Below are 20,844 nucleotides of genomic sequence, written 5' to 3'. Positions count from 1 at the left end.
TGACAACATGGAGGTAGTGTGAATGTCTATAGGGCTGTGACTATATGACAACATGGCTGTCTATAGGGCTGTGACTATATGACAACATGGAGGTAGTGTGAATGTCTATAGGGCTGTGACTATATGACAACATGGAGGTAGTGTGAATGTCTATAGGGCTGTGACTATATGACAACATGGAGGTAGTGTGAATGTTTATAGGGCTGTGACTATATGACAACATGGAGGTAGTGTGAATGTCTATAGGGCTGTGACTATATGACAACATGGAGGTAGTGTGAATGTTTATAGGGCTGTGACTATATGACAACATGGAGGTAGTGTGAATGTTTATAGGGCTGTGACTATATGACAACATGGAGGTAGTGTGAATGTCTATAGGGCTGTGACTATATGACAACATGGAGGTAATGTGAATGTCTATAGGGCTGTGACTATATGACAACAGGGAGGTAGTGTGAATGTTTATAGGGCTGTGACTATATGACAACATGGAGGTAAATGTCTATAGGGCTGTGACTATATGACAACATGGAGGTAGTGTGAATGTCTATAGGGCTGTGACTATATGACAACATGGAGGTAGTGTGAATGTCTATAGGGCTGTGACTATATGACAACATGGAGGTAGTGTGAATGTCTATAGGGCTGTGACTATATGACAACATGGAGGTAGTGTGAATGTTTATAGGGCTGTGACTATATGACAACATGGAGGTAGTGTGAATGTCTATAGGGCTGTGACTATATGACAACATGGAGGTAGTGTGAATGTCTGGGCTGTGACTATATGGCTGACTATATGACTATATGACAACATGGAGGTAGTGTGAATGTCTATAGGGCTGTGACTATATGACAACATGGAGGTAGTGTGAATGTCTATAGGGCTGTGACTATATGACAACATGGAGGTAGTGTGAATGTCTATAGGGCTGTGACTATATGACAACATGGAGGTAGTGTGAATGTCTATAGGGCTGACTATATGACAACATGGAGGTAGTGTGAATGTTTATAGGGCTGTGACTATATGACAACAGGGAGGTAGTGTGAATGTTTATAGGGCTGTGACTATATGACAACATGGAGGTAGTGTGAATGTCTATAGGGCTGTGACTATATGACAACATGGAGGTAGTGTGAATGTCTATAGGGCTGACTATATGACAACATGGAGGTAGTGTGAATGTTTATAGGGCTGTGACTATATGACAACAGGGAGGTAGTGTGAATGTTTATAGGGCTGTGACTATATGACAACATGGAGGTAGTGTGAATGTCTATAGGGCTGTGACTATATGACAACAGGGAGGTAGTGTGAATGTCTATAGGGCTGTGACTATATGACAACATGGAGGTAGTGTGAATGTCTATAGGGCTGTGACTATATGACAACATGGAGGTAGTGTGAATGTTTATAGGGCTGTGACTATATGACAACATGGAGGTAGTGTGAATGTCTATAGGGCTGACTATATGACAACATGGAGGTAGTGTGAATGTCTATAGGGCTGTGACTATATGACAACATGGAGGTAGTGTGAATGTCTATAGGGCTGTGACTATATGACAACATGGAGGTAGTGTGAATGTCTATAGGGCTGTGACTATATGACAACATGGAGGTAGTGTGAATGTCTATAGGGCTGTGACTATATGACAACATGGAGGTAGTGCGACTGTTTATAGGGCTGTGACTATATGACAACATGGAGGTAGTGTGAATGTCTATAGGGCTGTGACTATATGACAACATGGAGGTAGTGTGAATGTCTATAGGGCTGTGACTATATGACAACATGGAGGTAGTGTGAATGTCTATAGGGCTGTGACTATATGACAACAGGGAGGTAGTGTGAATGTTTATAGGGCTGTGACTATATGACAACATGGAGGTAGTGTGAATGTCTATAGGGCTGTGACTATATGACAACATGGAGGTAGTGTGAATGTCTATAGGGCTGTGACTATATGACAACATGGAGGTAGTGTGAATGTTTATAGGGCTGTGACTATATGACAACAGGGAGGTAGTGTGAATGTCTATAGGGCTGTGACTATATGACAACATGGAGGTAGTGTGAATGTCTATAGGGCTGTGACTATATGACAACATGGAGGTAGTGTGAATGTCTATAGGGCTGTGACTATATGACAACATGGAGGTAGTGTGAATGTCTATAGGGCTGTGACTATATGACAACATGGAGGTAGTGTGAATGTCTATAGGGCTGTGACTATATGACAACATGGAGGTAGTGTGAATGTCTATAGGGCTGTGACTATATGACAACATGGAGGTAGTGTGAATGTCTATAGGGCTGTGACTATATGACAACATGGAGGTAGTGTGAATGTCTATAGGGCTGTGACTATATGACAACATGGAGGTAGTGTGAATGTCTATAGGGCTGTGACTATATGACAACATGGAGGTAGTGTGAATGTCTATAGGGCTGTGACTATATGACAACATGGAGGTAGTGTGAATGTCTATAGGGCTGTGACTATATGACAACATGGAGGTAGTGTGAATGTCTATAGGGCTGTGACTATATGACAACATGGAGGTAGTGTGAATGTTTATAGGGCTGTGACTATATGACAACATGGAGGTAGTGTGAATGTCTATAGGGCTGTGACTATATGACAACATGGAGGTAGTGTGAATGTCTATAGGGCTGTGACTATATGACAACATGGAGGTAGTGTGAATGTCTATAGGGCTGTGACTATATGACAACATGGAGGTAGTGTGAATGTTTATAGGGCTGTGACTATATGACAACATGGAGGTAGTGTGAATGTCTATAGGGCTGTGACTATATGACAACATGGAGGTAGTGTGAATGTTTATAGGGCTGTGACTATATGACAACATGGAGGTAGTGTGAATGTTTATAGGGCTGTGACTATATGACAACATGGAGGTAGTGTGAATGTCTATAGGGCTGTGACTATATGACAACATGGAGGTAGTGTGAATGTTTATAGGGCTGTGACTATATGACAACATGGAGGTAGTGTGAATGTTTATAGGGCTGTGACTATATGACAACATGGAGGTAGTGTGAATGTTTATAGGGCTGTGACTATATGACAACATGGAGGTAGTGTGAATGTTTATAGGGCTGTGACTATATGACAACATGGAGGTAGTGTGAATGTCTATAGGGCTGTGACTATATGACAACATGGAGGTAGTGTGAATGTCTATAGGGCTGTGACTATATGACAACATGGAGGTAGTGTGAATGTCTATAGGGCTGACTATATGACAACATGGAGGTAGTGTGAATGTCTATAGGGCTGTGACTATATGACAACATGGAGGTAGTGTGAATGTCTATAGGGCTGACTATATGACAACATGGAGGTAGTGTGAATGTCTATAGGGCTGTGACTATATGACAACATGGAGGTAGTGTGAATGTCTATAGGGCTGTGACTATATGACAACATGGAGGTAGTGTGAATGTCTATAGGGCTGTGACTATATGACAACATGGAGGTAGTGTGAATGTCTATAGGGCTGTGACTATATGACAACATGGAGGTAGTGTGAATGTCTATAGGGCTGTGACTATATGACAACATGGAGGTAGTGTGAATGTCTATAGGGCTGTGACTATATGACAACATGGAGGTAGTGTGAATGTCTATAGGGCTGTGACTATATGACAACATGGAGGTAGTGTGAATGTTTATAGGGCTGTGACTATATGACAACATGGAGGTAGTGTGAATGTCTATAGGGCTGTGACTATATGACAACATGGAGGTAGTGTGAATGTCTATAGGGCTGTGACTATATGACAACATGGAGGTAGTGTGAATGTCTATAGGGCTGTGACTATATGACAACATGGAGGTAGTGTGAATGTCTATAGGGCTGACTATATGACAACATGGAGGTAGTGTGAATGTCTATAGGGCTGTGACTATATGACAACATGGAGGTAGTGTGAATGTTTATAGGGCTGTGACTATATGACAACATGGAGGTAGTGTGAATGTCTATAGGGCTGTGACTATATGACAACATGGAGGTAGTGTGAATGTCTATAGGGCTGTGACTATATGACAACATGGAGGTAGTGTGAATGTTTATAGGGCTGTGACTATATGACAACATGGAGGTAGTGTGAATGTCTATAGGGCTGTGACTATATGACAACATGGAGGTAGTGTGAATGTCTATAGGGCTGTGACTATATGACAACATGGAGGTAGTGTGAATGTTTATAGGGCTGTGACTATATGACAACATGGAGGTAGTGTGAATGTCTATAGGGCTGTGACTATATGACAACATGGAGGTAGTGTGAATGTCTATAGGGCTGTGACTATATGACAACATGGAGGTAGTGTGAATGTTTATAGGGCTGTGACTATATGACAACATGGAGGTAGTGTGAATGTCTATAGGGCTGTGACTATATGACAACATGGAGGTAGTGTGAATGTTTATAGGGCTGTGACTATATGACAACATGGAGGTAGTGAATGTCTATAGGGCTGTGAATGTCTATAGGTAGGCTGTGGGCTGACTATATGACAACATGGAGGTAGTGTGAATGTCTATAGGGCTGTGACTATATGACAACATGGAGGTAGTGTGAATGTCTATAGGGCTGTGACTATATGACAACATGGAGGTAGTGTGAATGTCTATAGGGCTGTGACTATATGACAACATGGAGGTAGTGTGAATGTCTATAGGGCTGTGACTATATGACAACATGGAGGTAGTGTGAATGTCTATAGGGCTGTGACTATATGACAACATGGAGGTAGTGTGAATGTCTATAGGGCTGTGACTATATGACAACATGGAGGTAGTGTGAATGTCTATAGGGCTGACTATATGACAACATGGAGGTAGTGTGAATGTTTATAGGGCTGTGACTATATGACAACATGGAGGTAGTGTGAATGTTTATAGGGCTGTGACTATATGACAACATGGAGGTAGTGTGAATGTCTATAGGGCTGACTATATGACAACATGGAGGTAGTGTGAATGTTTATAGGGCTGTGACTATATGACAACATGGAGGTAGTGTGAATGTCTATAGGGCTGTGACTATATGACAACATGGAGGTAGTGTGAATGTTTATAGGGCTGTGACTATATGACAACATGGAGGTAGTGTGAATGTCTATAGGGCTGTGACTATATGACAACATGGAGGTAGTGTGAATGTCTATAGGGCTGTGACTATATGACAACATGGAGGTAGTGTGAATGTCTATAGGGCTGTGACTATATGACAACATGGAGGTAGTGTGAATGTTTATAGGGCTGTGACTATATGACAACATGGAGGTAGTGTGAATGTCTATAGGGCTGTGACTATATGACAACATGGAGGTAGTGTGAATGTCTATAGGGCTGTGACTATATGACAACATGGAGGTAGTGTGAATGTCTATAGGGCTGTGACTATATGACAACATGGAGGTAGTGTGAATGTCTATAGGGCTGTGACTATATGACAACATGGAGGTAGTGTGAATGTTTATAGGGCTGTGACTATATGACAACATGGAGGTAGTGTGAATGTTTATAGGGCTGTGACTATATGACAGCATGGAGGTATTGTGAATGTCTATAGGGCTGTGACTATATGACAACATGGAGGTAGTGTGAATGTTTATAGGGCTGTGACTATATGACAACATGGAGGTAGTGTGAATGTTTATAGGGCTGTGACTATATGACAACATGGAGGTAGTGTGAATGTCTATAGGGCTGTGACTATATGACAACATGGAGGTAGTGTGAATGTTTATAGGGCTGTGACTATATGACAACATGGAGGTAGTGTGAATGTCTATAGGGCTGTGACTATATGACAACATGGAGGTAGTGTGAATGTTTATAGGGCTGTGACTATATGACAACATGGAGGTAGTGTGAATGTTTATAGGGCTGTGACTATATGACAGCATGGAGGTAGTGTGAATGTCTATAGGGCTGTGACTATATGACAACATGGAGGTAGTGTGAATGTCTATAGGGCTGTGACTATATGACAACATGGAGGTAGTGTGAATGTTTATAGGGCTGTGACTATATGACAACATGGAGGTAGTGTGAATGTCTATAGGGCTGTGACTATATGACAACATGGAGGTAGTGTGAATGTCTATAGGGCTGTGACTATATGACAACATGGAGGTAGTGTGAATGTCTATAGGGCTGTGACTATATGACAACATGGAGGTAGTGTGAATGTTTATAGGGCTGTGACTATATGACAACATGGAGGTAGTGTGAATGTCTATAGGGCTGTGACTATATGACAACATGGAGGTAGTGTGAATGTTTATAGGGCTGTGACTATATGACAACATGGAGGTAGTGTGAATGTTTATAGGGCTGTGACTATATGACAACATGGAGGTAGTGTGAATGTCTATAGGGCTGTGACTATATGACAACATGGAGGTAGTGTGAATGTCTATAGGGCTGTGACTATATGACAACATGGAGGTAGTGTGAATGTTTATAGGGCTGTGACTATATGACAACATGGAGGTAGTGTGAATGTTTATAGGGCTGTGACTATATGACAACATGGAGGTAGTGTGAATGTTTATAGGGCTGTGACTATATGACAACATGGAGGTAGTGTGAATGTCTATAGGGCTGTGACTATATGACAACATGGAGGTAGTGTGAATGTCTATAGGGCTGTGACTATATGACAACATGGAGGTAGTGTGAATGTCTATAGGGCTGTGACTATATGACAACATGGAGGTAGTGTGAATGTCTATAGGGCTGTGACTATATGACAACATGGAGGTAGTGTGAATGTCTATAGGGCTGTATATGACAACATGGAGGTAGTGTGAATGTCTATAGGGCTGACTATATGACAACATGGAGGTAGTGTGAATGTCTATAGGGCTGTGACTATATGACAACATGGAGGTAGTGTGAATGTCTATAGGGCTGACTATATGACAACAGGGAGGTAGTGTGAATGTCTATAGGGCTGTGACTATATGACAACATGGAGGTAGTGTGAATGTCTATAGGGCTGTGACTATATGACAACATGGAGGTAGTGTGAATGTCTATAGGGCTGTGACTATATGACAACATGGAGGTAGTGTGAATGTTTATAGGGCTGTGACTATATGACAACATGGAGGTAGTGTGAATGTCTATAGGGCTGTGACTATATGACAACATGGAGGTAGTGTGAATGTTTATAGGGCTGTGACTATATGACAACATGGAGGTAGTGTGAATGTCTATAGGGCTGTGACTATATGACAACATGGAGGTAGTGTGAATGTTTATAGGGCTGACTATATGACAACATGGAGGTAGTGTGAATGTCTATAGGGCTGTGACTATATGACAACATGGAGGTAGTGTGAATGTCTATAGGGCTGTGACTATATGACAACATGGAGGTAGTGTGAATGTCTATAGGGCTGTGACTATATGACAACATGGAGGTAGTGTGAATGTCTATAGGGCTGACTATATGACAACATGGAGGTAGTGTGAATGTTTATAGGGCTGTGACTATATGACAACATGGAGGTAGTGTGAATGTTTATAGGGCTGACTATATGACAACATGGAGGTAGTGTGAATGTCTATAGGGCTGTGACTATATGACAACATGGAGGTAGTGTGAATGTCTATAGGGCTGTGACTATATGACAACATGGAGGTAGTGTGAATGTTTATAGGGCTGTGACTATATGACAACAGGGAGGTAGTGTGAATGTTTATAGGGCTGTGACTATATGACAACATGGAGGTAGTGTGAATGTCTATAGGGCTGTGACTATATGACAACAGGGAGGTAGTGTGAATGTCTATAGGGCTGTGACTATATGACAACATGGAGGTAGTGTGAATGTCTATAGGGCTGTGACTATATGACAACATGGAGGTAGTGTGAATGTTTATAGGGCTGTGACTATATGACAACAGGGAGGTAGTGTGAATGTCTATAGGGCTGTGACTATATGACAACATGGAGGTAGTGTGAATGTCTATAGGGCTGTGACTATATGACAACATGGAGGTAGTGTGAATGTCTATAGGGCTGTGACTATATGACAACATGGAGGTAGTGTGAATGTCTATAGGGCTGTGACTATATGACAACATGGAGGTAGTGTGAATGTCTATAGGGCTGTGACTATATGACAACATGGAGGTAGTGTGAATGTCTATAGGGCTGTGACTATATGACAACATGGAGGTAGTGTGAATGTCTATAGGGCTGTGACTATATGACAACATGGAGGTAGTGTGAATGTCTATAGGGCTGTGACTATATGACAACATGGAGGTAGTGTGAATGTCTATAGGGCTGACTATATGACAACATGGAGGTAGTGTGAATGTCTATAGGGCTGACTATATGACAACATGGAGGTAGTGTGAATGTCTATAGGGCTGACTATATGACAACATGGAGGTAGTGTGAATGTCTATAGGGCTGTGACTATATGACAACAGGGAGGTAGTGTGAATGTTTATAGGGCTGTGACTATATGACAACATGGAGGTAGTGTGAATGTCTATAGGGCTGTGACTATATGACAACATGGAGGTAGTGTGAATGTTTATAGGGCTGTGACTATATGACAACATGGAGGTAGTGTGAATGTTTATAGGGCTGTGACTATATGACAACATGGAGGTAGTGTGAATGTCTATAGGGCTGTGACTATATGACAACATGGAGGTAGTGTGAATGTTTATAGGGCTGACTATATGACAACATGGAGGTAGTGTGAATGTTTATAGGGCTGTGACTATATGACAACATGGAGGTAGTGTGACTGTTTATAGGGCTGTGACTATATGACAACATGGAGGTAGTGTGAATGTCTATAGGGCTGTGACTATATGACAACATGGAGGTAGTGTGAATGTCTATAGGGCTGTGACTATATGACAACATGGAGGTAGTGTGAATGTCTATAGGGCTGTGACTATATGACAACATGGAGGTAGTGTGAATGTTTATAGGGCTGTGACTATATGACAACATGGAGGTAGTGTGAATGTCTATAGGGCTGTGACTATATGACAACATGGAGGTAGTGTGAATGTCTATAGGGCTGTGACTATATGACAACATGGAGGTAGTGTGAATGTCTATAGGGCTGTGACTATATGACAACATGGAGGTAGTGTGAATGTCTATAGGGCTGTGACTATATGACAACATGGAGGTAGTGTGAATGTCTATAGGGCTGTGACTATATGACAACATGGAGGTAGTGTGAATGTCTATAGGGCTGTGACTATATGACAACATGGAGGTAGTGTGAATGTCTATAGGGCTGTGACTATATGACAACATGGAGGTAGTGTGAATGTCTATAGGGCTGTGACTATATGACAACATGGAGGTAGTGTGAATGTCTATAGGGCTGTGACTATATGACAACATGGAGGTAGTGTGAATGTTTATAGGGCTGTGACTATATGACAACATGGAGGTAGTGTGAATGTCTATAGGGCTGTGACTATATGACAACATGGAGGTAGTGTGAATGTCTATAGGGCTGTGACTATATGACAACATGGAGGTAGTGTGAATGTCTATAGGGCTGTGACTATATGACAACATGGAGGTAGTGTGAATGTCTATAGGGCTGTGACTATATGACAACATGGAGGTAGTGTGAATGTCTATAGGGCTGTGACTATATGACAACATGGAGGTAGTGTGAATGTCTATAGGGCTGTGACTATATGACAACATGGAGGTAGTGTGAATGTCTATAGGGCTGTGACTATATGACAACATGGAGGTAGTGTGAATGTCTATAGGGCTGTGACTATATGACAACATGGAGGTAGTGTGAATGTCTATAGGGCTGTGACTATATGACAACATGGAGGTAGTGTGAATGTCTATAGGGCTGTGACTATATGACAACATGGAGGTAGTGTGAATGTCTATAGGGCTGTGACTATATGACAACATGGAGGTAGTGTGAATGTCTATAGGGCTGTGACTATATGACAACATGGAGGTAGTGTGAATGTTTATAGGGCTGTGACTATATGACAACATGGAGGTAGTGAATGTCTATAGGGCTGTGACTATATGACAACATGGAGGTAGTGTGAATGTTTATAGGGCTGTGACTATATGACAACATGGAGGTAGTGTGAATGTTTATAGGGCTGTGACTATATGACAACATGGAGGTAGTGTGAATGTCTATAGGGCTGTGACTATATGACAACATGGAGGTAATGTGAATGTCTATAGGGCTGTGACTATATGACAACAGGGAGGTAGTGTGAATGTTTATAGGGCTGTGACTATATGACAACATGGAGGTAGTGTGAATGTCTATAGGGCTGTGACTATATGACAACATGGAGGTAATGTGAATGTCTATAGGGCTGTGACTATATGACAACAGGGAGGTAGTGTGAATGTTTATAGGGCTGTGACTATATGACAACATGGAGGTAGTGTGAATGTCTATAGGGCTGTGACTATATGACAACAGGGAGGTAGTGTGAATGTTTATAGGGCTGTGACTATATGACAACATGGAGGTAATGTGAATGTCTATAGGGCTGTGACTATATGACAACATGGAGGTAGTGTGAATGTTTATAGGGCTGACTATATGACAACATGGAGGTAGTGTGAATGTCTATAGGGCTGTGACTATATGACAACATGGAGGTAGTGTGAATGTCTATAGGGCTGTGATTATATGACAACATGGAGGTAGTGTGAATGTCTATAGGGCTGTGACTATATGACAACATGGAGGTAGTGTGAATGTCTATAGGGCTGACTATATGACAACATGGAGGTAGTGTGAATGTTTATAGGGCTGTGACTATATGACAACAGGGAGGTAGTGTGAATGTTTATAGGGCTGTGACTATATGACAACATGGAGGTAGTGTGAATGTCTATAGGGCTGTGACTATATGACAACATGGAGGTAGTGTGAATGTCTATAGGGCTGACTATATGACAACATGGAGGTAGTGTGAATGTTTATAGGGCTGTGACTATATGACAACAGGGAGGTAGTGTGAATGTTTATAGGGCTGTGACTATATGACAACATGGAGGTAGTGTGAATGTCTATAGGGCTGTGACTATATGACAACATGGAGGTAGTGTGAATGTTTATAGGGCTGTGACTATATGACAACATGGAGGTAGTGTGAATGTCTATAGGGCTGTGACTATATGACAACATGGAGGTAGTGTGAATGTTTATAGGGCTGTGACTATATGACAACATGGAGGTAGTGTGAATGTTTATAGGGCTGTGACTATATGACAACATGGAGGTAGTGTGAATGTCTATAGGGCTGTGACTATATGACAACATGGAGGTAGTGTGAATGTCTATAGGGCTGTGACTATATGACAACATGGAGGTAGTGTGAATGTCTATAGGGCTGTGACTATATGACAACATGGAGGTAGTGTGAATGTCTATAGGGCTGTGACTATATGACAACATGGAGGTAGTGTGAATGTCTATAGGGCTGTGACTATATGACAACATGGAGGTAGTGTGAATGTTTATAGGGCTGTGACTATATGACAACATGGAGGTAGTGTGAATGTCTATAGGGCTGTGACTATATGACAACATGGAGGTAGTGTGAATGTTTATAGGGCTGTGACTATATGACAACATGGAGGTAGTGTGAATGTTTATAGGGCTGTGACTATATGACAACATGGAGGTAGTGTGAATGTCTATAGGGCTGTGACTATATGACAACATGGAGGTAGTGTGAATGTTTATAGGGCTGTGACTATATGACAACATGGAGGTAGTGTGAATGTTTATAGGGCTGTGACTATATGACAACATGGAGGTAGTGTGAATGTTTATAGGGCTGTGACTATATGACAACATGGAGGTAGTGTGAATGTTTATAGGGCTGTGACTATATGACAACATGGAGGTAGTGTGAATGTCTATAGGGCTGACTATATGACAACATGGAGGTAGTGTGAATGTCTATAGGGCTGACTATATGACAACATGGAGGTAGTGTGAATGTCTATAGGGCTGACTATATGACAACATGGAGGTAGTGTGAATGTCTATAGGGCTGTGACTATATGACAACATGGAGGTAGTGTGAATGTCTATAGGGCTGTGACTATATGACAACATGGAGGTAGTGTGAATGTCTATAGGGCTGTGACTATATGACAACATGGAGGTAGTGTGAATGTCTATAGGGCTGTGACTATATGACAACATGGAGGTAGTGTGAATGTCTATAGGGCTGTGACTATATGACAACATGGAGGTAGTGTGAATGTCTATAGGGCTGTGACTATATGACAACATGGAGGTAGTGTGAATGTTTATAGGGCTGTGACTATATGACAACATGGAGGTAGTGTGAATGTCTATAGGGCTGTGACTATATGACAACATGGAGGTAGTGTGAATGTTTATAGGGCTGTGACTATATGACAACATGGAGGTAATGTGAATGTCTATAGGGCTGTGACTATATGACAACATGGAGGTAGTGTGAATGTCTATAGGGCTGTGACTATATGACAACATGGAGGTAGTGTGAATGTCTATAGGGCTGACTATATGACAACATGGAGGTAGTGTGAATGTTTATAGGGCTGTGACTATATGACAACATGGAGGTAGTGTGAATGTTTATAGGGCTGTGACTATATGACAACATGGAGGTAGTGTGAATGTCTATAGGGCTGTGACTATATGACAACATGGAGGTAGTGTGAATGTTTATAGGGCTGTGACTATATGACAACATGGAGGTAATGTGAATGTCTATAGGGCTGTGACTATATGACAACATGGAGGTAGTGTGAATGTTTATAGGGCTGTGACTATATGACAACATGGAGGTAGTGTGAATGTTTATAGGGCTGTGACTATATGACAACATGGAGGTAGTGTGAATGTCTATAGGGCTGTGACTATATGACAACATGGAGGTAGTGTGAATGTCTATAGGGCTGTGACTATATGACAACATGGAGGTAGTGTGAATGTTTATAGGGCTGTGACTATATGACAACATGGAGGTAGTGTGAATGTCTATAGGGCTGTGACTATATGACAACATGGAGGTAGTGTGAATGTCTATAGGGCTGTGACTATATGACAACATGGAGGTAGTGTGAATGTCTATAGGGCTGTGACTATATGACAACATGGAGGTAGTGTGAATGTTTATAGGGCTGTGACTATATGACAACATGGAGGTAGTGTGAATGTCTATAGGGCTGTGACTATATGACAACATGGAGGTAGTGTGAATGTCTATAGGGCTGTGACTATATGACAACATGGAGGTAGTGTGAATGTTTATAGGGCTGTGACTATATGACAACATGGAGGTAGTGTGAATGTCTATAGGGCTGTGACTATATGACAACATGGAGGTAGTGTGAATGTTTATAGGGCTGTGACTATATGACAACATGGAGGTAGTGTGAATGTTTATAGGGCTGTGACTATATGACAACATGGAGGTAGTGTGAATGTTTATAGGGCTGTGACTATATGACAACATGGAGGTAGTGTGAATGTTTATAGGGCTGTGACTATATGACAACATGGAGGTAGTGTGAATGTCTATAGGGCTGTGACTATATGACAACATGGAGGTAGTGTGAATGTCTATAGGGCTGTGACTATATGACAACATGGAGGTAGTGTGAATGTCTATAGGGCTGTGACTATATGACAACATGGAGGTAGTGTGAATGTCTATAGGGCTGTGACTATATGACAACATGGAGGTAGTGTGAATGTCTATAGGGCTGACTATATGACAACATGGAGGTAGTGAATGTCTATAGGGCTGACTATATGACAACAGGGAGGTAGTGTGACTGTCTATAGGGCTGTGACTATATGACAACATGGAGGTAGTGTGAATGTCTATAGGGCTGACTATATGACAACAGGGAGGTAGTGTGACTGTCTATAGGGCTGTGACTATATGACAACATGGAGGTAGTGTGAATGTCTATAGGGCTGTGACTATATGACAACATGGAGGTAATGTGAATGTCTATAGGGCTGTGACTATATGACAACAGGGAGGTAGTGTGAATGTTTATAGGGCTGTGACTATATGACAACATGGAGGTAGTGTGAATGTTTATAGGGCTGTGACTATATGACAACATGGAGGTAGTGTGAATGTTTATAGGGCTGTGACTATATGACAACATGGAGGTAGTGTGAATGTCTATAGGGCTGTGACTATATGACAACATGGAGGTAGTGTGAATGTTTATAGGGCTGACTATATGACAACATGGAGGTAGTGTGAATGTCTATAGGGCTGTGACTATATGACAACATGGAGGTAGTGTGAATGTCTATAGGGCTGTGACTATATGACAACATGGAGGTAGTGTGAATGTCTATAGGGCTGTGACTATATGACAACATGGAGGTAGTGTGAATGTCTATAGGGCTGACTATATGACAACATGGAGGTAGTGTGAATGTTTATAGGGCTGTGACTATATGACAACAGGGAGGTAGTGTGAATGTTTATAGGGCTGTGACTATATGACAACATGGAGGTAGTGTGAATGTCTATAGGGCTGTGACTATATGACAACATGGAGGTAGTGTGAATGTCTATAGGGCTGACTATATGACAACATGGAGGTAGTGTGAATGTTTATAGGGGCTGTGACTATATGACAACAGGAGGTAGTGTGAATGTTTATAGGGCTGTGACTATATGACAACATGGAGGTAGTGTGAATGTCTATAGGGCTGTGACTATATGACAACAGGAGGTAGTGTGAATGTCTATAGGGCTGTGACTATATGACAACATGGAGGTAGTGTGAATGTCTATAGGGCTGTGACTATATGACAACATGGAGGTAGTGTGAATGTTTATAGGGCTGTGACTATATGACAACATGGAGGTAGTGTGAATGTCTATAGGGCTGTGACTATATGACAACATGGAGGTAGTGTGAATGTCTATAGGGCTGTGACTATATGACAACATGGAGGTAGTGTGAATGTCTATAGGGCTGTGACTATATGACAACATGGAGGTAGTGTGAATGTCTATAGGGCTGTGACTATATGACAACATGGAGGTAGTGTGAATGTCTATAGGGCTGTGACTATATGACAACATGGAGGTAGTGTGAATGTCTATAGGGCTGTGACTATATGACAACATGGAGGCAGTGTGAATGTCTATAGGGCTGTGACTATATGACAACATGGAGGTAGTGTGAATGTCTATAGGGCTGTGACTATATGACAACATGGAGGTAGTGTGAATGTCTATAGGGCTGTGACTATATGACAACAGGGAGGTAGTGTGACTGTCTATAGGGCTGTGACTATATGACAACATGGAGGTAGTGTGAATGTCTATAGGGCTGTGACTATATGACAACATGGAGGTAGTGTGAATGTCTATAGGGCTGTGACTATATGACAACAGGGAGGTAGTGTGAATGTTTATAGGGCTGTGACTATATGACAACATGGAGGTAATGTGAATGTCTATAGGGCTGTGACTATATGACAACATGGAGGTAGTGTGAATGTTTATAGGGCTGTGACTATATGACAACATGGAGGTAGTGTGAATGTTTATAGGGCTGTGACTATATGACAACATGGAGGTAGTGTGAATGTCTATAGGGCTGTGACTATATGACAACATGGAGGTAATGTGAATGTCTATAGGGCTGTGACTATATGACAACATGGAGGTAGTGTGAATGTTTATAGGGCTGTGACTATATGACAACATGGAGGTAGTGTGAATGTCTATAGGGCTGTGACTATATGACAACATGGAGGTAGTGTGAATGTCTATAGGGCTGTGACTATATGACAACATGGAGGTAGTGTGAATGTTTATAGGGCTGTGACTATATGACAACATGGAGGTAGTGTGAATGTCTATAGGGCTGTGACTATATGACAACATGGAGGTAGTGTGAATGTTTATAGGGCTGTGACTATATGACAACATGGAGGTAGTGTGAATGTCTATAGGGCTGTGACTATATGACAACATGGAGGTAGTGTGAATGTTTATAGGGCTGTGACTATATGACAACATGGAGGTAGTGTGAATGTCTATAGGGCTGTGACTATATGACAACATGGAGGTAGTGTGAATGTCTATAGGGCTGTGACTATATGACAACATGGAGGTAGTGTGAATGTTTATAGGGCTGTGACTATATGACAACATGGAGGTAGTGTGAATGTCTATAGGGCTGTGACTATATGACAACATGGAGGTAGTGTGAATGTCTATAGGGCTGTGACTATATGACAACATGGAGGTAGTGTGAATGTTTATAGGGCTGACTATATGACAACATGGAGGTAGTGTGAATGTCTATAGGGCTGTGACTATATGACAACATGGAGGTAGTGTGAATGTCTATAGGGCTGTGACTATATGACAACATGGAGGTAGTGTGAATGTCTATAGGGCTGTGACTATATGACAACATGGAGGTAGTGTGAATGTTTATAGGGCTGTGACTATATGACAACATGGAGGTAGTGTGAATGTCTATAGGGCTGTGACTATATGACAACATGGAGGTAGTGTGAATGTTTATAGGGCTGTGACTATATGACAACATGGAGGTAGTGTGAATGTCTATAGGGCTGTGACTATATGACAACATGGAGGTAGTGTGAATGTTTATAGGGCTGTGACTATATGACAACATGGAGGTAGTGTGAATGTCTATAGGGCTGTGACTATATGACAACATGGAGGTAGTGTGAATGTCTATAGGGCTGTGACTATATGACAACATGGAGGTAGTGTGAATGTCTATAGGGCTGTGACTATATGACAACATGGAGGTAGTGTGAATGTCTATAGGGCTGTGACTATATGACAACATGGAGGTAGTGTGAATGTCTATAGGGCTGTGACTATATGACAACATGGAGGTAGTGTGAATGTTTATAGGGCTGTGACTATATGACAACATGGAGGTAGTGTGAATGTTTATAGGGCTGTGACTATATGACAACATGGAGGTAGTGTGAATGTCTATAGGGCTGTGACTATATGACAACATGGAGGTAGTGTGAATGTCTTATAGGGCTGTGACTATATGACAACATGGAGGTAGTGTGAATGTCTATAGGGCTGACTATATGACAACATGGAGGTAGTGTGAATGTCTATAGGGCTGACTATATGACAACATGGAGGTAGTGTGAATGTCTATAGGGCTGACTATATGACAACATGGAGGTAGTGTGAATGTCTATAGGGCTGTGACTATATGACAACATGGAGGTAGTGTGAATGTCTATAGGGCTGACTATATGACAACATGGAGGTAGTGTGAATGTCTATAGGGCTGACTATATGACAACAGGGAGGTAGTGTGACTGTCTATAGGGCTGTGACTATATGACAACATGGAGGTAGTGTGAATGTCTATAGGGCTGACTATATGACAACAGGGAGGTAGTGTGACTGTCTATAGGGCTGTGACTATATGACAACATGGAGGTAGTGTGAATGTCTATAGGGCTGTGACTATATGACAACATGGAGGTAATGTGAATGTCTATAGGGCTGTGACTATATGACAACAGGGAGGTAGTGTGAATGTTTATAGGGCTGTGACTATATGACAACATGGAGGTAGTGTGAATGTCTATAGGGCTGTGACTATATGACAACAGGGAGGTAGTGTGAATGTTTATAGGGCTGTGACTATATGACAACATGGAGGTAATGTGAATGTCTATAGGGCTGTGACTATATGACAACATGGAGGTAGTGTGACTGTTTATATGGCTGACTATATGACAACATGGAGGTAGTGTGAATGTCTATAGGGCTGTGACTATATGACAACATGGAGGTAGTGTGAATGTCTATAGGGCTGTGATTATATGACAACATGGAGGTAGTGTGAATGTCTATAGGGCTGTGACTATATGACAACATGGAGGTAGTGTGAATGTCTATAGGGCTGACTATATGACAACATGGAGGTAGTGTGAATGTTTATAGGGCTGTGACTATATGACAACAGGGAGGTAGTGTGAATGTTTATAGGGCTGTGACTATATGACAACATGGAGGTAGTGTGAATGTCTATAGGGCTGTGACTATATGACAACATGGAGGTAGTGTGAATGTCTATAGGGCTGACTATATGACAACATGGAGGTAGTGTGAATGTTTATAGGGCTGTGACTATATGACAACAGGGAGGTAGTGTGAATGTTTATAGGGCTGTGACTATATGACAACATGGAGGTAGTGTGAATGTCTATAGGGCTGTGACTATATGACAACATGGAGGTAGTGTGAATGTTTATAGGGCTGTGACTATATGACAACATGGAGGTAATGTGAATGTCTATAGGGCTGTGACTATATGACAACATGGAGGTAGTGTGAATGTTTATAGGGCTGTGACTATATGACAACATGGAGGTAGTGTGAATGTTTATAGGGCTGTGACTATATGACAGCATGGAGGTAGTGAATGTCTATAGGGCTGTGACTATATGACAACATGGAGGTAGTGTGAATGTCTATAGGGCTGTGACTATATGACAACATGGAGGTAGTGTGAATGTTTATAGGGCTGTGACTATATGACAACATGGAGGTAGTGTGAATGTCTATAGGGCTGTGACTATATGACAACATGGAGGTAGTGTGAATGTCTATAGGGCTGTGACTATATGACAACATGGAGGTAGTGTGAATGTCTATAGGGCTGTGACTATATGACAACATGGAGGTAGTGTGAATGTTTATAGGGCTGTGACTATATGACAACATGGAGGTAGTGTGAATGTCTATAGGGCTGTGACTATATGACAACATGGAGGTAGTGTGAATGTTTATAGGGCTGTGACTATATGACAACATGGAGGTAGTGTGAATGTTTATAGGGCTGTGACTATATGACAACATGGAGGTAGTGTGAATGTCTATAGGGCTGTGACTATATGACAACATGGAGGTAGTGTGAATGTCTATAGGGCTGTGACTATATGACAACATGGAGGTAGTGTGAATGTCTATAGGGCTGTGACTATATGACAACATGGAGGTAGTGTGAATGTCTATAGGGCTGTGACTATATGACAACATGGAGGTAGTGTGAATGTCTATAGGGCTGTGACTATATGACAACATGGAGGTAGTGTGAATGTTTATAGGGCTGTGACTATATGACAACATGGAGGTAGTGTGAATGTTTATAGGGCTGTGACTATATGACAACATGGAGGTAGTGTGAATGTTTATAGGGCTGTGACTATATGACAACATGGAGGTAGTGTGAATGTTTATAGGGCTGTGACTATATGACAACATGGAGGTAGTGTGAATGTTTATAGGGCTGTGACTATATGACAACATGGAGGTAGTGTGAATGTCTATAGGGCTGTGACTATATGACAACATGGAGGTAGTGTGAATGTTTATAGGGCTGTGACTATATGACAACATGGAGGTAATGTGAATGTCTATAGGGCTGTGACTATATGACAACATGGAGGTAGTGTGACTGTTTATATGGCTGACTATATGACAACATGGAGGTAATGTGAATGTCTATAGGGCTGTGACTATATGACAACATGGAGGTAGTGTGACTGTTTATATGGCTGACTATATGACAACATGGAGGTAGTGTGAATGTCTATAGGGCTGACTATATGACAACATGGAGGTAGTGTGAATGTCTATAGGGCTGTGACTATATGACAACATGGAGGTAGTGTGAATGTCTATAGGGCTGTGACTATATGACAACATGGAGGTAGTGTGAATGTCTATAGGGCTGTGACTATATGACAACATGGAGGTAGTTTGAATGTCTATAGGGCTGACTATATGACAACATGGAGGTAGTGTGAATGTCTATAGGGCTGTGACTATATGACAACATGGAGGTAGTGTGAATGTCTATAGGGCTGTGACTATATGACAACATGGAGGTAGTGTGAATGTCTATAGGGCTGTGACTATATGACAACATGGAGGTAGTGTGAATGTCTATAGGGCTGTGACTATATGACAACATGGAGGTAGTGTGAATGTCTATAGGGCTGTGACTATATGACAACATGGAGGTAGTGTGAATGTCTATAGGGCTGTGACTATATGACAACATGGAGGTAGTGTGAATGTCTATAGGGCTGACTATATGACAACATGGAGGTAGTGTGAATGTTTATAGGGCTGTGACTATATGACAACATGGAGGTAGTGTGAATGTTTATAGGGCTGTGACTATATGACAACATGGAGGTAGTGTGATAGGGCTGTTTATACAACATGGCTGGGCTGACTATATGACAACATGGAGGTAGTGTGACTGTTTATATGGCTGACTATATTACAACATGGAGGTAGTGTGACTGTCTATAGGGCTGACTATATGACAACATGGAGGTAGTGTGAATGTTTATAGGGCTGACTATATGACAACATGGAGGTAGTGTGAATGTCTATAGGGCTGTGACTATATGACAACATGGAGGTAGTGTGAATGTCTATAGGGCTGTGACTATATGACAACATGGAGGTAGTGTGAATGTCTATAGGGCTGTGACTATATGACAACATGGAGGTAGTGTGAATGTCTATAGGGCTGACTATATGACAACATGGAGGTAGTGTGAATGTCTATAGGGCTGTGACTATATGACAACATGGAGGTAGTGTGAATGTCTATAGGGCTGTGACTATATGACAACATGGAGGTAGTGTGAATGTCTATAGGGCTGACTATATGACAACATGGAGGTAGTGTGAATGTCTATAGGGCT

The 20,844-nt window shown here is 41.6% G+C and overlaps 1 protein-coding gene across 1 annotated transcript in view; it reads right to left on the bottom strand.

Annotated features, from left to right (window-relative positions):
- LOC112267709 (potassium voltage-gated channel subfamily H member 7) overlaps window positions 1-20,844 on the bottom strand; it is a 99,836-nt gene that overhangs the window by 19,844 nt on the left and 59,148 nt on the right. The window lies entirely within an intron of this gene.

Source organism: Oncorhynchus tshawytscha, linkage group LG14 (assembly GCF_018296145.1).
Source record: "Oncorhynchus tshawytscha isolate Ot180627B linkage group LG14, Otsh_v2.0, whole genome shotgun sequence".
In the NCBI taxonomy this organism is placed as follows: domain Eukaryota; kingdom Metazoa; phylum Chordata; class Actinopteri; order Salmoniformes; family Salmonidae; genus Oncorhynchus; species Oncorhynchus tshawytscha.
The sequence above is the reverse complement of the archived record's forward strand: the minus strand, read 5'-3'. Positions and strand labels throughout refer to the sequence as shown.